Source organism: Vulpes vulpes, chromosome 6 (genome assembly GCF_048418805.1).
Source record: "Vulpes vulpes isolate BD-2025 chromosome 6, VulVul3, whole genome shotgun sequence".
Taxonomy (NCBI): Eukaryota; Metazoa; Chordata; class Mammalia; order Carnivora; family Canidae; genus Vulpes; species Vulpes vulpes.
This window is the reverse complement of record NC_132785.1, coordinates 72,928,249-72,949,096: the sequence shown is the minus strand read 5'-3', so window position 1 is coordinate 72,949,096 and position 20,848 is coordinate 72,928,249. Positions and strand designations below refer to the sequence as shown.

General features: G+C 35.5%; 1 protein-coding gene and 1 non-coding gene across 7 annotated transcripts in view; both read right to left on the bottom strand.

Annotated features, from left to right (window-relative positions):
• Positions 1-20,848, bottom strand: part of AKAP6 (A-kinase anchoring protein 6) — a 571,491-nt gene that overhangs the window by 91,448 nt on the left and 459,195 nt on the right. The gene's annotated exons all lie outside the window — the stretch shown is intronic.
• LOC112926613 (U6 spliceosomal RNA) lies at positions 19,963-20,069 on the bottom strand. Its single transcript, XR_003236367.1, has one exon. It is a non-coding gene; the product is annotated as a U6 spliceosomal RNA (small nuclear RNA).

The window sequence follows — 20,848 nt, the reverse complement described above, 5'->3', positions numbered from 1 at the left end:
ATTATTAGAATAGAGCTGTCCAATTCTGTGTCTTCAGGGTCTGAGCATTTCCATCTTATGCCACATTTTAACTGGGCTTTACGTGACTTTATATCAAGAAGGGTTAAAGCAAGGAAAATGATCTGGTTATTAGAATATCAAGTTTGAGTATCTTTCCCAGTGCAAAGTAATACCACACACAAACACCTGTATATCCAGCATAATCCCCTTTCCTTTAAACTCACAACAGAAAGAGAGAGAAAATACAGCGAGGGAAAAAGCAAAACAAAACATGTATTTTAGTCTATTTACAAGAAAGCACATGCTAGGAATACACCAAAACACCAAACTACTGGTAAAACTATACGTGAAAATATGCATTTTTGCACCAAAATGCAGAGATGTGTCTGTCTGTGACTCTCGTATTGTGCTCTCTGGCTAGTGTTTGCCCTCCTCATGTGAGGCTTCATGGTGGCCCCTCAGCAAGTCCATGCCTAATGCCATTCAGTGGCGAACAAAGAGTCTTTTTATATGAAAGTCCAGGGTCCACGGCTCAGCTGTACATGCCCCCCGAGTGCAGGAATCTGCTAGAGGCCAGTGCCGTCTTTGCCGCAGCTCCTGTGCTGCCCCCTTTTCCAGAACAGCAGTGTCCAGCATTTCACAACGCATGTGATGTTTCACATGGAGCCACTATCACCCACACTCCAGGAAGATGTTCCAGATTGAAGAAGGTTCAAGCCCAAGACAAATAATAGTCGTTATTTCTTGCAAACTCTTTGTATTTTATCATTAGCAATTTATGGCGAATAATTGCACGGAGAAATTATAAAGACTCCTACAATTGTCCTTGTAAATTAATAATAGGCTTTCTTGATTGGGATAAATTTGCTGCTGAGCCTTTGGAAAAATTAAAAAGTGCAATGTCATTTAAAATTGCCAGAACTCGCACAGCAAATTACATCTGAGGTTAAGAATTGAGTTTTACCCCCTCTTCTAGCTTATTCCATTTGCATGATCTGGAAATCACATTACATTGGCCATGTATTGTTAATTGGACATAGATTGCATTATCTTTAATATAAATCAAACTACAAATATTAAAATGAATTGCAAATTCCCTAATAGAAGATCATAAAACAATCTTTTTTAAAGTATCTCCCATTAATAATTTAATTCCAATTATATCACTCAGAAAACTTAAGTAGGAAACCTGGCAACTTATTTCTCCAATCATTTCTTTTACATAACAAATACCCAAGCCTTTGAAAACAAATACCCAGAGTAGAATTCATTGTTATAGAAGAAAAATAAAAACACCAAGAACCAAGAACTTTTCATTCCGATTTCATGTTGAAATACTGCATAAGAACACCAAGCCTGCCTGTCTCATCCCTTCCCTACCCATGGCAAGGGTAAGAAAGAAGTCTCCACAGAAAAGATTCACTAAGTTTCAGAACTATTGTGATCTCATCATCTAAAATTATAAAATTGATTATTATTCTTCTTCTATTTATTTTTTAAAGGTTCTCTAGCCCCTTAGATTTCTATATAAATCTTCTATCTTTCTGAAGCCTTTGCATGGCCTTTAATGAGTTTATATTAAATATTTAATACTGTTTAGGGCATATCCACTACTACCCAAAACAGTTATATTCCCAGCAGTCCCACTGTTTCAGGCAGAGGACTTGATTGATCCTCCTACCCTGAATTGAGTAGAATGAAAAGAAGCAGTTGGAAAATAGCAGCAATCATTTAATGCAGATGACCTCTGACAGCCTCGCAGCTCTTCTATCTGAACAGAAATTTGCATGGGGTCTCTGTGCAGAGGAACAATGTAACCTAAATGGTAGACAATCTTTATTCTAATGAAGTGGGTGTCAAGGTCAATGTAAAACTGCAATGATAAATGGTACACCACTAGGCAAGAGAAGTTGCATAGGCATTGTAGTGCTTTCACATTAATTGAAGACTGAAATGCACTGCGTGAAAAGCACAAGCCTCTCTTTTCACCATAATGTGTTAATGCGCCAATGCCGAAATGATTTCTTCAAGATGTTTGCCTGTTGACACGTATCTTATTGCAAAAATAATGCAAATGTGGAATTATGGCAAAAAAAAGAACATTTTTAGAATTTTGCTTTTTCCTGGAATAGAATTACAAAAACCTAAATAAAATGTCCCCAAACAACATCCTGACACCTAATGTAATTCCTTTGATCCCCTTTTCTTTTCTTTTTCTATTTAGACCTGTCTTTAATTAGTTTCAACCAAGCAACCTTTAAAGACCCCTTCGCTGGGTGCTTTTATACTGAGCTAACTGTAAAAGAGGACCAAGGAGAGGAGAATCATTCAAATATTATTTTTTTCTTCTCACTTCTAAGTTTTTCTGCTTAGTCTGCAGTTAAGATATTCAGGTATTGTTTGTCCTGAATGAAAATGTATGAAAAGCCTATGGTTTGTAAAAGAAAATAACTATTTTCTAGTGTGAGAACTAGAAAACTATAATCTGGCCATTTGACATTGCCAAAATAACTATACAGCAATAATTACACCATTTCTTCAGTTGATCTAGCAATCTTGTGACAGCCAATTTTTTTTTTTGTTATATAAAAATAAGGACTATACACTGCTTTAAAAAAAAATCCTGATTTACTTAAGCCTGTAGAGGGGACATTGTTTGCTAATACACTCATTAGCAACCAAGCATTTTAACTTCATCAATTAAACAGGAAATGGAGTTGCACCATTAGTTTCACTCTTTGCTAAAATACTGATAAGAGCATATTATGAACCATTTGAGAAACATTTCTAGGCTCAACCCGTAATATGTCATAAACTCGATGCATTTTTATGGTTGACTTTTTTTTTCCCCTGATTCCGGTAGATGTAACCACCTTTCTAACACTAAGCTTCCTGCTACAAATAGATTTTAACAATGGAATTACAGTTACACTAGTCAGGAAAGGTCTGTGGGTCTTTTGGTGTATAGTCTTGGTGACTAGGAGGCTATTAGTATGATTTACTAGAAAATAAATGATATTGCTAGTTTGCAATTTTGATGGAAAACAAAATGTTTCAAATAGAATTTAAAATTCCTTAAATGGTAATTCAGAGGGAAAAAAAAATCTCAATATGAGGGAGGATAGTGAAAAAGAAAAAAAAGTTACTGATGAAACTGTTTAAAAAACTGTACAGCTTCATCTGTGTGTGATTTGTCAGGTCTGAAGCTTTGACGTGCCCAAGGGGCAGACCCCAGCGGGGAGTAGGCTGCCGAGCTAAATAGCTGTGAAAGAAGTCTTAATGTAGGATGGAATTCAAACTAACCTTGACATGACCTCGGGAAAAATATGCAAAAAGTAAAATGAATGCACTCTGCAAGATACATCCTAATTTTGTGGTGGAGCTGGTTAGTTTTACAAACATAACTGAGACCTTAAAAGAAAAATAGAAAGCTAGTAAAAGGGGCAAACTTTGGAATTCAGGCAAAAAAAAAAAACGTAAGCAAGCATGATGTGTTACTGTGAAGGCATGTGAACCATTTGGAAAGAATCCAAATAAAAACCCACACTGAACAATATTGTTGTCAGCCTGTCTATTCAGGAAAATTGTTTTTTTTTTTTTTTTTAGGTTGAATATAAATGACACAAAGCCAAGATTACATCACTGCATTACAAAGTCTGTTGTGGTTTTTAGCTGAACAAGCCCCATGGATCTATTGGTTTAGGACAGTAATTCAGTAAGGAGGTTTTAATGTGTTATTTTTCCTCCAGTGACAATAAAAAATAGAGGAATTTAAGGAAGAAATATCGTGGGTGCTCTCTAGTCTATCTCTTGCTTTTGATCTGTATTTGATAAACCACGCTCACATTTTAGTTGATGCATTGAGTCTTGATTTGACTTTATTATAAATTTTGCCTGTTTTGATGTGATCGGCTTAGGAGGAAGGCATTTGTTCTAGCTCCCCGGCCAAGAACTGGCTAACTCATTGGATATATGGAAATTTTAATTGACTGTCAACTTGTGTAGAAATTCAATCCTATTACCTTCTCAATGCAATTTTGTAGCAATACCAGTTATTTACTACACTACTAACCAGATTTTAAACATAATTAAATTGCTAAGAACATACACCCAAAATCTAATGACTTAAATCCCTACAGCAAGGATGTGAATTCCTAGATCAGGTATTCGTGATTCCATTAGGTTTTCATAAGCATAAAGTGAGCAGAAGGATGTAATCACTTAGAAGCACAGAAGCAAGGAGTTTTCCTGAGAACCTGTTGAACAACATATGTAAAGATCACTGTTTTATGGATATCTTATACTACAGTGCTCTTTTGTGATCTAGTCTTATTCAATATTTTTATTAATGATACATGGAAGTAGAATATGTGTATGGCATGTTGATTGGATTGCCAGATTATACTAATCTCAATGACCAATAGAGAATAATAAATATTTCAATTCAAAGATCAGAAATTCATATATGTATAAGGTAGTGGTATACAAGCAAAATGGCCGTCTTGAGGAAAAAGAAAAAAAAAAGCCCTAATTTGTAGTGTTTGCTGATTTCCCTGGTGTAAATACTCCTCCCATGGCAGATTCCAAACTACCAAAGGTGGCTACCACTGGCAAAATTTCTGAATATTTAAGGATCAGTTCTTCTGAGCCAGTAGTAGCTAGCTAAAGTAGTATCCTACTACCTGGCAGCTAATGTAAAGAAGTTGAGCTGTGCACAGATTAAATCATCTTCTTTCATACTCTAACCATTGCTAGTGTCTTGGAAGAAGAGAACTACTTTCTCTACTAAAAGAAAAACAATGCAAAAATTGGATGATTACTAACATTCGATCCGAGTGAAGGGGAAAAAGAAGTAGTGTGGTTTGTGGAGGATAGGAGAACATGAGTTCCATCTAAATGAGGCAACCATTACTCAGCTCTTTCAACTGTTCCTTTGTTGAGATTATGGCTTCAGGATGGTCTCTATGTGAACAGGTTTCTGGTTTAAGAGAAGACAGAAATATATATTTTCATGTGAAATCTCCTAATTTTTAGACATTGAATTAAAACTTTTTAAAACTGTGCAGGCCAAACTATGTCCCTGAGCTGGATCTGAATTCGTAGGCAACCTGAAGCTATGATGATACTATACTCCAAAGGGAACACAACATGCTAGCATAGTAGATTAAATCTAAGTAGAAGATATGATACATGTCAAGCCTGAGATAATAATCTCCCACCAATAAAAAAAATAAAAATACAAAAACTGCATAAACTGTCTTTAGGTTCAATGAGTCAACAGACAGTGGAAGGTAAATATAAAAAAGGAAATATGACTTGGGGCTGGACTGAGATAAACATAGGGTTATAAATAAGAAAAGTAACAGCTTGATTGTGATTTACTAGGCTCAAAACTGGTTCTGGTTGGGTTCTATTTTCCAAGAGGCGCTTAGACACTCTCTAAAATGTCCGTAGGAGAGCACTCAAGGAAGGCCAAATATTTAACGTTTCGCCAAGGAGCAAGCTATTGAAGGAGCTGAAGATATTCAGCCAACAGGTAAGTAAGAGTTGAAGATGATAGAAGAGAGGAAAGGACATGTAAGCAACTTGAAAAATTTAGAAGACTTTCAATAGAAAAATACTAATTTCTTTCATCTGATCTCAGAGGTCAGGCATGGGATCAAAGGCTGAAGAACAAGTAGGAACAAAGCTGAGGCAACAGGGAGTTCCAACTTACCACAGGTATTCAAGCAGAGACCGGAAGTGTACCTGGTTGGGATATTTTATGAGATAGTTAGGAACTGAATGAGAACTGGTCTAGAAAATAAAGTCTACAGTTCCTATCTGTTTTAGAAAGTGGAACTTCTCTGCACCCCCATCTCTAAATCAGCCATAATGATCATATTATTATGTGTATAAGAGGAATGCTAAGACCAAAACACACCAAGTCAAGGAGAAGCCACCACTTACTGGAACAAGACTCACATATAAGATTCTCATGTAGAGAAACCTAGGAGAACAACAAGGGAGCAAAGGTATAACCATATAAAATGTAAGCTATCAATCAAAGCTCAAGATAGGACACTGAGAATGAGAAGAAAAGGCAAGGTTAAATGAAAAATCCTCAAATCATCTTCAATCTGTCCTACTTTAGAAAAGGATTTCATTGAATTTGAGTCATTAAATGAAACCTTTTGAGTCTTTTTTTTTTGGTAAATATTTTATGGGGGAACTTCTATAGAATTTATGCAGCTAAGTCTATATTTCAATAAAGTCTTTCCTGTAGATTTTTTTAAAGACATAAACTTCACAAATGCCACTCTCAAATATTTCCTTCCATCAATACAGAACTTTCCCTAACAGATTGAAGAAATGTGTTATAACCCTTGCTGCCAGCAGTGTGGGCATAATGGCAATTTCTCCTCCATGCTATGAAACTTCATGGTTGTGCTATATTATGTTGAAAATCTGCACATCTCAATGGGTTTTGTGTGCATTCCAATGCACTTCAGTGACGATGTGGATCATTGCCATAATACATCATGACTGTTCTAATTACGGTTTCATTATGATGCACCATATCAGGGCTGTCGTAATGTCATGTCAGCACATAGTAAGAATAGTTATGCAATTATGTAATATCTGTTAGAGTACGCAGTGTAGGATGGAAAAAAGACATGAGGAGCAGCAATTAATGTAATGAAACTCAGTTTTCTCCTTCAAAAAAGTTTCCAATATAAAAGTATTATTTCTTCTACTTTCCATCTTCTGACCTAAACAGAATGCCTTGCAACACATCTATTTTTGTTTCATCGGGTACTACTTTATAATCTAATGAATTTTTTAATAAAGCAAAATAAGATGAGAAAAGGGAAATTCCTGACTTTAGCTGTTATCCACATGTCACAAAAGAATGACATTTACCTAATATATGCTATAAGAAATCCAGTAAAAATTTGAGTGTAGTAAATTAAAGTCCACTGAAGGCTTACTATTGTGCAAATTTCAAACAATGTCACATTTCTCTGTCTTCCATGATCTCTTGTGTAGCATAGAACTTCTTACTTTACCTCTTAAAACTTGACTGATCACTTATATCTTACGTAAACTATGATACTGAAATGAGATAAAGCATCGGTATCCATATTTACCTCCCTAAATTACAACCATAAATATGCACTTGCCTTTAGTCTAGCTGCCAAAATATATCCAAATATCCATAAAAACAGAAATCTTATTATTTGTCTTATGTTTGAAGAATATAAAATCTCAAAGGATGAGGGCTATTCCATTTTTGGCCAATCATGAACAGTACCTTGAATATTTGAGGTCCTTGGTAAACACTGAATCAATGAACAGTTTTTCAAACTAAGCAATACACAAATTGTTGTTTGTTGTTTTAATATACAACCATAGGAGAATTTATATATCAAAGCTTACCCCATATCTCTATAGCTGAATTATAGGCTTGTTCAACACAAGTATTTATAATAGAAATGCTGATGAAGTCTAAACCATGGACGTATACAGTTGTGCAGCAGCAGCCATTTCAAATATAGATATATTTTTAGCATTAGGAGGCACCAAGTTTGTTTAAATCTGGACTTTTTTTTTTTTTTTTTTACAATTGCAAGTAATGTTAATAGCACACTGTAAATGTTAAGGCTAAGTGTGCAATGTCAAAATAGATTGAATCTCTCTGAAAATTGGAAATTCAGGCTTTTCAAACGTAATCCAGATGTTTGGCTTTTATTCAGATTTCAAGAAAGAGGGAACTAATATGATATAAAATTCATACATGCATATTTCATTAGTGCCTTTTGTATCGCTGAATTAAACATTCTGAAACGTGCTTTTCCCAAATCACAGAGTTTTAAACCAAAGCAGTTGCCAAGATGTTGCACACCTCAAAAATAATGCCAAATTAATTTCATAAGGAAGAGACTATATATTTCTCATGTTAATGCTGTTGATAATGTTTCTTCAAAGAGAATATCATGCTTTCTCTTTGAGGATGACAAGAAAAATGAGAGGTAGAACACTGTAGCCATTGTAGTTTATCAAAAAGATATTGCTACAGAACACAGTGACTTTGGAACTCTAAGAGTAATCAGTGGCCTAAATGAAGGCTGAAAGCACTATCTTCCATAATGTCATTATCAAAAGCTATCTTTTCAGGTTTACCACAAATAGGCATTCCTCAGGGACTTATGTACATCAGCCCTGAGAAACATATCCAGAACTCACCATGTTTTAGGTTTTAAGACAGAACCGATCAAAGCATTTCCAGGGTTGTTTGCTCCCAAAAACACAATGGAAATGCCATCATCCCTCTATGTATTGATATCAAGACTTTTTCTTTGTAGCGTATTTTTGGCTTTTTAAAAGATTTTTACATCTTTAATCTTAACAGATCCAAAATGCCATGGAGTTTTTCTTGGTGATCACCCAAATCCCTGAATTGTAAAGTACTTGATGCCCTAGGCCACTTTTTTGAGGCTACTCTGCTACCTTTACTTCAGATAAGGATGAATGTAGTTTCAGAATTAGATTATAAATTCTTACAATGGATGTAGAAGGTCAGGGATCATGTGTTGTTCACCCTTTATCCACAGTAACTCTTAGTATTATGGATTAGATGTAGAAGGTATTTGGGAAATATTTATTCATTTGAATTTCTCCCAAATAAAAACCCAAGTGAGTCTATATCAGCTGTTGAAACATATGTCAGGTATAGTATTAGCACACAGAAATGAGTAGCATGTGATTGCCTCCATTTATCTTTGAACTTCATGTTCTGTAGAAAAACTATGTGATCAGAGCATCTATCTAATACAAAAACATTACTCTCAATTTTTAGTTAGAAACTGTGAACAAAGTTAATTATTTCCCATGGCCAGGAATGGTTAACAGAAAGAAAGCTTCTATAAAATGTATCAAGAAAAAGAGGAAGGTGACAAAAACCTTTTAAATATTTAAGGATACCTTTTAGGAATTCAGTGTTTTCCAGTGGCAATAATATTTGACCCAGATGTAAGAGGTGGGTCCAGTATCCAGTCCAACACCAATCTGCTACAGATTTAAAAACTTTTCTGTTCTAGCCTATTTTTTGTTTGTTTGTTTCTTTGGAGTACATGTACATATTTACTAGAAAGAGATCTTAAGAAAATAAATTTTAGAGATTTCAGGCTTTAAGTACTATTTGTTGCTCCAGCATCAGAAAGTGTGACCATCATTTCAATGGATTGTTTTCTTTTTTGTTCTCCTATGGCAAGCCCACGGGGAAAGTCAGTAATATCACATCTGTCTTATAGATTAGAAATTGATACATAGAAGTTAAGTGACTTGCCCAAGGTCAGTAAGATATCGTTAAAACCCAGAAACAGAACTTTCAGGAGGAATTTCAGCTTAACTTGCTAGGTCATGCTGTCATTCTTGAAAATCCATCTTTAGATACAGTCCCAAATTCTGAGAAAATTGGTAGGCCCTGGCAGTATGTATAATGTAAATAAAGGAGGTCAAGAATGTGGTTCAAAGTGACTTTGGAGTGGTCAAAACACCCTTGGAACTTCTATGGCCAGATTCGTTTTGCTGTAGGTTCATCCTTCAAAATTCCACAAATTTTCAGTAGCATGAAGTTGAGGCTAAAAAGGCAGACAGACTCTCACTGGTAGCCGTGCCTATTGTTCAGAAGAATGATGGCTTACAGTTTAAAGAAGCTCTAGGGTACAGGTGAAAATTTATTAGCATAAACTAAGACTATAAAGAGCAAATGTTGGTTATGATAACTGCTTCTGAGCATTTTCCCAGCTATGTAAGGGAGTCTGCCTTAAACATTCAAGGATGTTTATTAGAATAGCTCCATTAAAGTGAAACAGTGTGTGTGTGTGTGTGTTCAATCCCAAGAGTGATAAAAGTAAGAGAAAGGAAGGAGTAAAGATTTAGAGAACAAAATGAAAGAAATACACAGATGAATGGAGAGAAAGTAATAAGCAAATATGGGAAATTACAAAGGTCTCACCAGATAGGGGAAACAATAACTAGTCCACAGAGAATAAATCATAAAAACTACATAAAAATAGATAATGTTGCGGAAGAGGAAGGAAATCACAGCCAGAGAGAAAGTTTTCAGTGAATGGTTCCCTTGAAATTATCAGATGAAAGAATATAATACTGATGACTTAAAAATTTGCATAAGGGCTGCAAAAATTCAGTAAGTGGAGATTGAAACAAAAAACCCCAGAAGTACAAGGATGTGGCCACTTAGTGAAGCTTATGCCATAACAATGGATAACTTCTCAAAAAGAAATAGGTACTAAAACTTGTGATTTTGAAGATTTTCTCTGAGCACATCAATAAGGCGCCCCTTCACTGGGCACCATTTTCTCTGTGGCTGTTACTTCTCCCTTTGGTAGCTTGCTCTATTGAGGGAAGTTATTTCTTATTCTCTTGGTTATCACATCTGTAAAACAAAGACAATAATATACTCACCACAAACATTTTAAGAAATAAATAGGTCTTGTATGAAATTTCAGATCTCTATGTAAAATGTGCCATTTTAAAACAGTCTTCGTTCTTAATACATGTGACTTACAATAAGATAATGTGGTTTGTTACTTATTTCAAGACTGCATATTTCTCATTCATTTTTATTATCTTAGACATAACGTACTGTAATACTGCCCACCTTAGAAAAAAAAATAGGTAGGTCACTTTGGAATGGAGTCATTGAAGAGGTAAACAATATTTACATATAATACATAGTATATATAGTATGTTTATATATAATACATATATATTAACTATGTATATACAGTCTTCATCTTTTAGAAAATATACCAACAAAGTGTTACTATTTTTCTCTACCCTTAATGAAGTGAGGAAGGAATATGCTGGTATTACCTAGTAATACTACTTCTCAAAACCTACACACATAACCGTTTGATCACTAGGTTCTATAAACATGGTGATAGAAAAGGACCCATGCCAAGCATTTTAATTTGTGAATCAATGAGATTCAAGGAGTTTGGCAAAAATAAATAAATAAATGAGAATAAAATATACGCCTGGAATCAGATTGCCCATTTTTTAAACTTTGTGCAAAGCTGTGCAACTCCATGTGCCTTAGTTGCTCATCTGGGGATAATATTAATACTTCTTTCACAAGTTTGCTGTGAGGATTGAAGGCGCTAATATACGCAAAGATCCTAGAACAACTCCTGTTACATAATAAGCACTATATAGACGTGTTTGTTCAAACTTGATCCAAATGTTGCCTGCTAAGAAAATATGACCTTTGGCACAACTCTTCTCATCTCTTTAATGCCATTAGTTTGTATATTTATGTATATAATTTCCCTTCACTACAAGAAACATGGAATCTAGGATTCAATGTTCAATAGAAAACAATCTTGGCTTCTGTTGACTTTGACTGACCACACACGGTTGAAAGCCATTATTATGTGCCACTGGTTTGCTCCTCTTCCCCAATGTATCTTCCTGATTTGGGTAAAGTCCTAGTCATGTGTCAAACTAACTCCTAGATCTGAAGGTTTCTTCCTCCATGTTACATTGTTCTACAATGTACCTAACTCCATTCCATTTACTTAAATTCTATCCAGAAAGGCTCAGTTCAAATATTTCTTCTTATGAAGACATTCTAAGAGGACCAACACTTACTCTTCTTTTGTACCACCCATATTTGCTATCTTTGCTATTATTTCTTTTTTGTTTGTTTGTTTTGCTTTTCCAAATAGGTCATAAATTACTTGAGGAAAATGATACCCTTCCTTTTATGTCAGTTTTCAGAGCATAGAATAATCCCTAACAGATGCTTAGCACCTCATCTTCACAGTCATTCATACCAGACAGCATCATTTCTTACTTTTCCTTACTTTTAAAGTAAAGGTGAAATTATAAGACTGTTAATTACTAATATGTATTAGACATGAACATGACACACATGAATATATATTTAAAAATACATATTAAAAAAAGAAGAAATGTTTGTGCTTAGGCAAACAGAAGGCAATGCAAATTTCATAAATTATTAGTTGAGCTTGATACTAATTAGTGCAGTTTGCAAAGTGGGAAAAAGTTGTAATCAATTTTTCCCCAAGCAAGTATGAATCTGCCTTTAACCAGATAGCTCTCCAGAGAAGCAGCCCCAGTAAGGAATTTGGAATTAGAGAAATTGCCTGTCACTAGGTCTCTCAGGGTAACTCTGGATTCAAACGTGAGCCTGTTCTTTACCAAAATGCCCTAGGGACAATTCTGGTCCTTTCCTCATAGACAGCTAAATGCCTTCATCAGTGTTTGCCATGACATCCAATGTGACAATTCAAATACAAACCAGTGATGTGCATATAGCTATTTAACCAGAAGGTAAGAACAGGTTACCTTCATATAGAATGATGCATTTTCAATGGAAATATAAGTGAATATATCTGTTCTATGCTGCAAAGAAATTTAAGGAGGACTTGATCATTCTGCCCCCCACAAAAAGTTAGGAAAATTGAAATGTGTAGAAAATAAGACGTCAAAGAGAAAGCTAAACTTCCATGACAGATTTAGCAAGACACTGTTCTAGAATCCAACTAGCTATCCACCACTGAATAAAAATAAAATGTTAAGAAAACAGCCTAAGAGGGCTTATAAAATGTGCATTTATGATTACCACCTGAAATGAACTAAAAACAAGGTGGCATTTAACAACTATATGCTTTTTAATGGTAATTTGCCAAAAAAAATTATATTTACTCATGAGTTTGTTTCCTTAGCCTTTGAAATTGAGTTACTAAAATTCTGGTTTTGCCAGGTTGTTAATAGTCAAGTCAATTACTCCTTGGGATAATCTTTGATTTTTCACCAGTCAGAGAATATTGAAGTTGGAACGGACCTTAAAGCCACCTGGTCCATCCCCCTAGCTTTACAGATGAAGAAAATGAAATCTGAGAGGATAAGAGTCATTGCCCAAGGAGAATCCAGCCTCCTTCTCCAGCACTTTATCACACAGCTTTCTAATCTTCCTTGCCAAACAATGGTCTTCAGCAAAGCTCAAAAATAATATAAAAGAAAATTCAAATAGAAAATCTAGAGAATAAAATAAGATAAAGAAACTGAGGTACTGAAGTCCACCTATGTTCTTCAAGGGAAATTAACATATGGAGATCTGAGTGGCAGTGGCCTTTGTCTTTCCTGTGGAAGCTTCAAGATTAGTTAATCCTGCCAGTACACATCTGAGAACAATATTGTGTCATGGTAAACCTTTTATGTGATAGCTAAACTTCTTTTTTAAAAAAATCACTTTGATGTAGGTGTGAGTATGCATTTAAATATTTTTATTTTGTTTTTACTGCTTTAACTGTTTCTAACTGTGATTTAGAATTCATTTTCTAAAAAGGTCAGTGTGAATTTATGTTTCAGGACCAAATATAAAACATAGAGTGATTTCAGAGCAGCAGAGCCACCAGAAAAGTGCTAATAAGAGGAGAATCACAGCCAAAGTTGAAAGACTCATTTTAGATCCATTTTCTGCTTTCCTTTGGGTCCCACTAGCACAATAGAGTATAGGAGGCCACCTGGTGGTGAAATTAACCAATTAACCATTTAATGTTAAGGAGCAAGGAAAACAGGCCGACTTTGGGTTATTACAAAAGGAAAACTTGAACCTTGGGCAAAAGAATGATAGTCAACAGGTATTATTGGAATACAACAGATAGAAAATTGAATAGGAAAATAATTCGAGTCTGTAGAAAAATGTATATTACTAAACAGTCACCATAATAGTTATTTATACAAGGGACTGGTGAACTTTTTCTGCCAAGAGTCACATATATTAGCATGCTGGCCATATGGTCACTGTTGAAATTACTCAACTCTGTTACTGAAGTGCAAAAACAGCCACAAACAATACATAAATGAATGCGCCTGGCTATGTTCCAATAAAACTTTATTTAAAAAACAGGCCATGGGCTGGATTTGACCTTCAGGCTATAGCTTGCTAACCCCTGATTCTGTATTATATATTGAGCTATTTACCAAGCACAAGGTTGGGCCCCTTCCATACATTACTGATTGAATCCTGACAACCTTTCAAAGTGGGTGTTAATGCCCATTTCACAGGTTGAAAACTGCAGCTTAAAAAGCTTAAACAGTGTGGTAGAAAATGCAGTATGCTCCTTCTAACTTAAAAATGCTTTCTGCAGTCTCATGATCATTTTTCCTCTGTGACCACAGAATTCTGTTCTGACCCTCCCTCCCATTTATCCTGCAGAGGCTGCTTTGGTTCTCCCCATGGAGACTTTGCTCCTGTTTCTCCATCTTGCGTTCCTTTAAAATGTTGTTTGTCTCTTACCATCTCTTTCTCCATCACTTCTTTTATGTTTAAAAACTTTATGTCAGTTTTCATAACAACAGATGTAAGCAAGCATGAAAAAAGACAAAAGCAATGTATTAAAAATAGATAGCCATATATACAACAATAAGCCAAAGAAACTGTCATACTGTATATGCTCCAAATGGAATGTGAGCCAAAAACATGATGTTCACTCACTCTTACATAAATAATATATTACGCATCCACTGGGAGAAGAAGCAGCTCTGTCCCTAAATGGGAAGAAGATTTTTTAGCCCATTTTTATATCCTTTTCAAACTTTTTTTTTTTTGGTACATGCTGTAAGTCATACCATCTCAGACAGGCCATATTCCTCTTCCAAACCATCCATGAACTATTTTATTAACTGTTAATAAGAGAGAGTTGAAAAACCTGATGGAGAAATCCATGGAGCTTGTTAAAGCCCCTCAACTATATGGATTTACCAGTACCATCTCAATATTAGCATATTTTCTCCTATAAAAGAGGATAGAAGTGGTTTCAGTTAGATAGAGTATAGACAAGACTGATATAAAGGACTTTTAAAAGATTTTTTAACTTGAAAAGAAACCTGCAAAAGCTTGAGAAATGTGACTATATAGAAAACAGAAAGAAGGGGTTTAATTACCGAGCATGGATTCTGGCTGATTTGACAATTAAACCTAACAACAGAAGGGATTTACACTAGATATAAGAAGACTTTCAGGGCAGGGAGAGTTGTTAAACATTTTAATGGGAGGCTGTGGAATTCCCTCTGGAAAGATCTTTAATAGAGGACAAATTCTCTCCTATCTGGAATGGATAAAAAACAATCCTTAAAAGAGAGGAAATGAAATGAAGGTCCTTACGAGGTCACTTGCAGTCCTGAAACTCCAGGTAAAATTCTCACCTCCCGTGGAAATAAATAACTGTACAAAACCTCTATGAGATTCACTTTGGAAGATTCAAGAGAAAACACTCATTAAGCAGGTGATTTAAATCAGAAATTATTTATCGAGTGCCCAATATTACCGAGCCCTGGGGAGATGTACACCCGCAGCAGAGCACAGGTCTGAGCAGCAGTGTTGGACAATGGACAGAACACACAATTATTTACTTCAGTTAATTTTTTAAAAAAAATCTTTGAACTCCAATCAGCTTTCTGGAACTATTTCCTGAACTTGGTGAGCTCAAAAAATCCCACAAGAGCTGGCTGTCACATGAGATTTCTGGCATTACTCATGGTATCCCTGGATCTTTTTGTAAACAGAAAAGGCTTCTGACAGTGTTTCCATACTTCATTTCTTTTTCTAACCCAAACTTGGACGGACGGAGCCTCTTAGACTATCATCAAAACATGGATTATAAAATGCTAGCCAATTCTGAGTTATTTTGCAATATTCCCATGTTGTAGAAAAAGAATTCAATTAGCTCAGCTCTAGAGATTCATTTATACTTAAGTTTTAATGAACATGAGGATTTTTGTTCATAGCTTGTAAGAAATCCAGCGATTCACAGAATGGATCTTTAGCATCAGCAGGCAGAAGAGACTGAGGAAGAAGAGAGAATAATCACAGAGAAAGGGACGTACTTCACACATATTTTCAAATCTCAACATGTCCCAGCTGAGGAGAGCAGAGGAGGAAGGACAAAGTTCAAAGGGAACATACTAAAACCCAAATAGATGTCAAGGACATAAATAGGGGCAAATAGTGAATTCGCAAATGGTGAATTCATCACAAATCTGTATCAAATTCTCATTTAAATGGTATATCTTTTAGCTTTTTATTAATTGCATAAAACCAATGAAGCTCTCAATTAATGGCTAAGTGAAAGAGATACAGGACCATATATGAGGATTATTTTTAAAAACTATGAATGGTGAGAAACTTTTTTTAAATAAACGAGTAGGAGAAAGTTTCAAAATTACATTTTAGATTTCTCCTGACATCCCAGCCACAAAACTTAATATTTTATTAGTTGCTTAATTTTTTATTAAGTTGCTTATTCTGAATTAGCTAGCTGTAGCTTTGGAAAGTTGAGTCAGTCTCCATCCATCCATCCACCCTGATCACGATGGACTCGGGTTACCTCTTATTGTTTTGCTTACTTCCTCCATAACAATTTTTTTTAGACATACACACTCTTCTGATGTCAACTCTAATATACTACAATAAATATGTCAATAAACTCTCCCATTAACTATGGTACAAGGAAAAAATGTGCTGATATTCCTAGCATTTCTAACGACTGTCCATGTTCATTCACCTGCCTCTATTGTTCTATTTTACATTTGCATGGGACATCATATCCTTATATGTATAAGTAATTATACTGTCTATATAATCAGGAATACAACAACCAATATTACAGTTTGAGGGCTTACAGACTAGCCACAGAATTATGATGATTAGTTGTGCATTTTTGTACTGTTTGTCTCGGACATGGGCATCATTATCCAATCCTTCCTCCCCCCCCCCTCTTTTTTTCCCTCTCTTTCTCCCTGATACTTGACCAAATTTGGGTATTCTGAGTAGTAAGCACTGCACTTAATGCGCTTCAGTTTTTAAAGGAGAGAGATTTTTGGTTTTGTTTGAATTTACGATATAAGAGGAAGCCATGAAGTTTCAGACTGAATTACCATGGCATGAAAATAGGATTGTTCTCTTGCAAAAGTAAAGAATTGATAGCATAGATTGGATCAGTAGAATTTAATTAGTAGATTATTAAATAAACCTATTTGAAAAATGTTTTTCAATATATATTTATTGAGTTTCTATTATGTGCCAGGTACAACACTAGGCAGTGGAGATATGGCAATAAACAACACAGACATGAACCCTGCCCTCCTGGAGTATGGAGTCTAACAAAAATTTTAATTATCCATTTTCAGATTTGTTCTAAAAGTCCAAATCTATCCTCACTATTAAAAAGTATGCATTTAATTATAACAAAGTGCTCATGGCTAAATTATTCTCAAGGAGGGCTCTCTTAGGGAGACACCTATGAATATCGACAGGGTAAAACTATTATAATGAAGGTAGCAAAATCCTATATGCCGAGACTTATAACAAAAATTAGCTCCAAACTGAAACTTGGCATGTATGAAGGAAGTTTGTGTAGTTATTTACATATGTGTGATTTTTAAAAAGATTTCATTTATTTATTCATGAGAGACACACAGAGAGAGAGAGAGAGAGGCAGAGACACAGGAAGAAGAAGAAACAGGCTCCATGCAGGGAGCCTGACATGGGACTCGATCCCAGAACCCCAGGATCACACCCTGGGCCAAAGGCAGGCGCTAAACTGCTGAGCCACCCAGGGATCTCCTTATGTGTGACTTAAATGTCCTGGGACTACCAGCATATTTGGCCCAAGAAATCTGGTTTCATCTAAATTCAATCCATATCAAAGATTTTTTTTTAACTAAATGAGTTAATACTTTGTATACTTCGTGTCTGTATGTGTGAACACACATAAATGTGTGTGCATAACCATGTGTACACATGGACCTCTTCCACAAACTTTATAGTTTTCAATGGATAAAATGAGATGACAAGAAAAACATCACGAATCACAAATTTTTTTTTAAGCAAATATCAATGAGCATATAGAATCAATGACTTAAGAAAGTGGCTAAAATAGTATGTTCAGGGGAGTTACAAAGGTGTATAGATGTCCTTCTAGAGAAAGGCTCTGTGGTCTAAAAATGTTTAGAAGAAAATTAAAATAATCTCTAGAAGCATTAGCCTGCTTGACTCTTTCCTGGCTTCAGTAAAAGAAAATGTGTATGTGAGTGTGTGCATGCATGTGTGTGTACGTGTGTGTATGTTTATGTTTTGTGCCTTATGTAAATGAGTGAGGGTTCAGCAGGAAGACCACTGCTTCCCTCTTAGCTTACCCCAGTGTGCCTCATTAGGTACAGAGTGTCGCAGAAGTGCCTAGTTTAAGAATGTATGAGCTTCGCAAATGCCAACATTATTAAAAATATGCTTGGGAATGCCCTTATTTCTGAGAACTGAAATTGCTTCCTTGACAGGACTGGAAAGTGGTTTTTCTGCAAACGGTATTCCTCTAGAGTACCTCTCCATGGGGACCCCTTCCCCAGTAACTCCCTGTGGCAATAACAGGATCCATGAGATTGAATCTTCCTAGTGTAATGCTGTCTTTAGTGCATCTCTCTCTCCAAAAACTTGAATATTTTCAGCCTTAGCTTTCCTGAATCTCACCAAATATAGGAGGTTCCTGTGAAGTTCCACATGGCAACATTCTCCCAGGGTGCTGAGGTGCTTAAGAAAGTTTGGGGGTTTTCACAGAACAGCCTGATGATGGGCTAAAGAGCAAACCCAAGTCCATCATGTTTCATTTAATATATAGGAAGTTCCTTCTATCTGGTACAAAAAGTTCTTTCTATCTGGTACAAGTGAGGAAAATGCACTTGCGAGAATTCTTCCGATGGTAGAGAAGATGATACGGGGCAACAGTGAGCAGGCAAGTAGCATGTGAAAGACTGCATTAAAGCCAAACAGATTGGGTTCAAACTCTGACTTATTTACTTATTTCTTGTGGAAGCTACTGATACAGCTCAACAACGATTTCTATCTTTCTGCCTTTTAGGCATATAGTAGGGATCCATTTCCCCATCCACTTTGGAATTGGGTAGGGCCACGCAATTAGTTGTGGTCAATGATTTTGAGAGGAAGTTATGTGTTTCCCTTCCAAGTAGAAGGTTTTATGTCAAGAGGGAGACCCTCCATAACTCTCCTTTCCCTTTGCCACAGTGAAGGAATATTTAAGGAGGGTGGCTGGTTCATTAGTCTGAGTCTTGGAGTAAAAACAATGCCAAGCAGAGCCCACAGCCAACCTGTGATGGATGTGTAGTATGTGTGAGAAATAAATCTTTGTACTTTAAACTTTTGCAATTTGGGGATTGTTTGGAATCTCAGCAAACCCTAGCCTAACCCGAGAAACTGGTTCGTTTAGGCTAGTCATTTAACCTGCTTGTGTTTCAGGCTCAGATCCATGAAATGGGGAAAATAATCCAGGATCACCATGAGTGTTAAATAAGATATGTATAAGGCACTAACAAAGTCAAATAGTAAGATCTGACCAATTTCATTTTTTTTCTCCTATCCTACTCTCATAATACACACACACACACAGAAACATATCTCCCTTCTTATCAAATGGTGAAATAAATAATATCTGTCCTTGGTATCTTTTTTAGATTTCTTCTCTCTACTGATTCCATCTTCCCTTTCTAGTACCCTTTCAATTTTAACGAAATGTTAAAATTGGCATTTAATTCAGTATTATTCCCCTACCTCCTGAGAATATCTGTATCCAGTAGAGTGTGTTCTTCTTTACCTCAAAGATGAATCTTAAGGATGGGATTTAAGGCAATATGAACATTTAATATTGGAAATAGTTGGGTTGGAGAATTCCTAATACTTCAAAATGATGTCCCACGTCTTCTCTTTTTAAAGTTAGACATGCTAGTGAGATAAGGGCAAGAAAAGAGGAAGTTAATGAATTGATCTTTGAAAGTACTATGGTTGAACTTTTCCAACCCAGGATTTTCCAGAATATTCTGAACAGGTACCAGACTACTTTTTCTTCTCCTTATCCTTTTAATATAGAACATTTCACAAATTTGCGTGTCATCCTTGTGCAGGAGCCTGGATAATCTTCTCTGTATCATTCCAATTTTAGTATATGTGCTGCCAAAGCAAGCACCAGGACTTTTTTTGAAATAATTAACATATTATCTAGCTATCCTTCTAAGCCCCACCTACCTGTTTTAGGAATACCTGTATGAAATTCTAATAAATTGTAAAAACTAGAATAATCATAAGGACACAATATTTGGATTCAATGGCATATCTTATACACTTGGCTATGTTATAACATATTGTAGGTTATATGATTTAGTGTTGGAGTTATGAAATAGTTATGATAACCAATGCCTTCCTGAAGTAATTACATGCACATTAAACCTAACAGTTATCCTTTTTACATCAAGACCCTTTTGTCAATGATAATGCTTGGTCTTCATCTTTAAACCTTGGTAGTCCTTTTTTTTTTTTTTCAAACAAAATAAATAACTCTCAGTTCATCCTGTGTGAAGTGTAATCACACATCGTATGTTTTTTTCTAGCTACAAAGCAGATCAGCCCAAATATGAATATAGCCCCTAAAGATAAGTAATTTAAAAATAGGAAATGCTAAAAAGTAGGAGAGGGACATTTCCATGGACTCACTGACCCGAAACCGACACACAATATCGAGCAGTTCTGGAGCAAAAGGTGGTAGTGAGCCTAACACCCTTTCTTATAAGTAGTTTAAGTGTTCCTCTAATTTATTTTATAAAAACCGAAAGAAATCTCCAAATACGTGCGGTTAAAGCCAAATCTCTCAACTTAACACAGGAGGGACCACTGCACATTCACATCTAATTAAGCAAAAGTCGTTTTTCAAAAGTTAAAGGCTGGAATTTTTGCAATTTAATCCAAAAT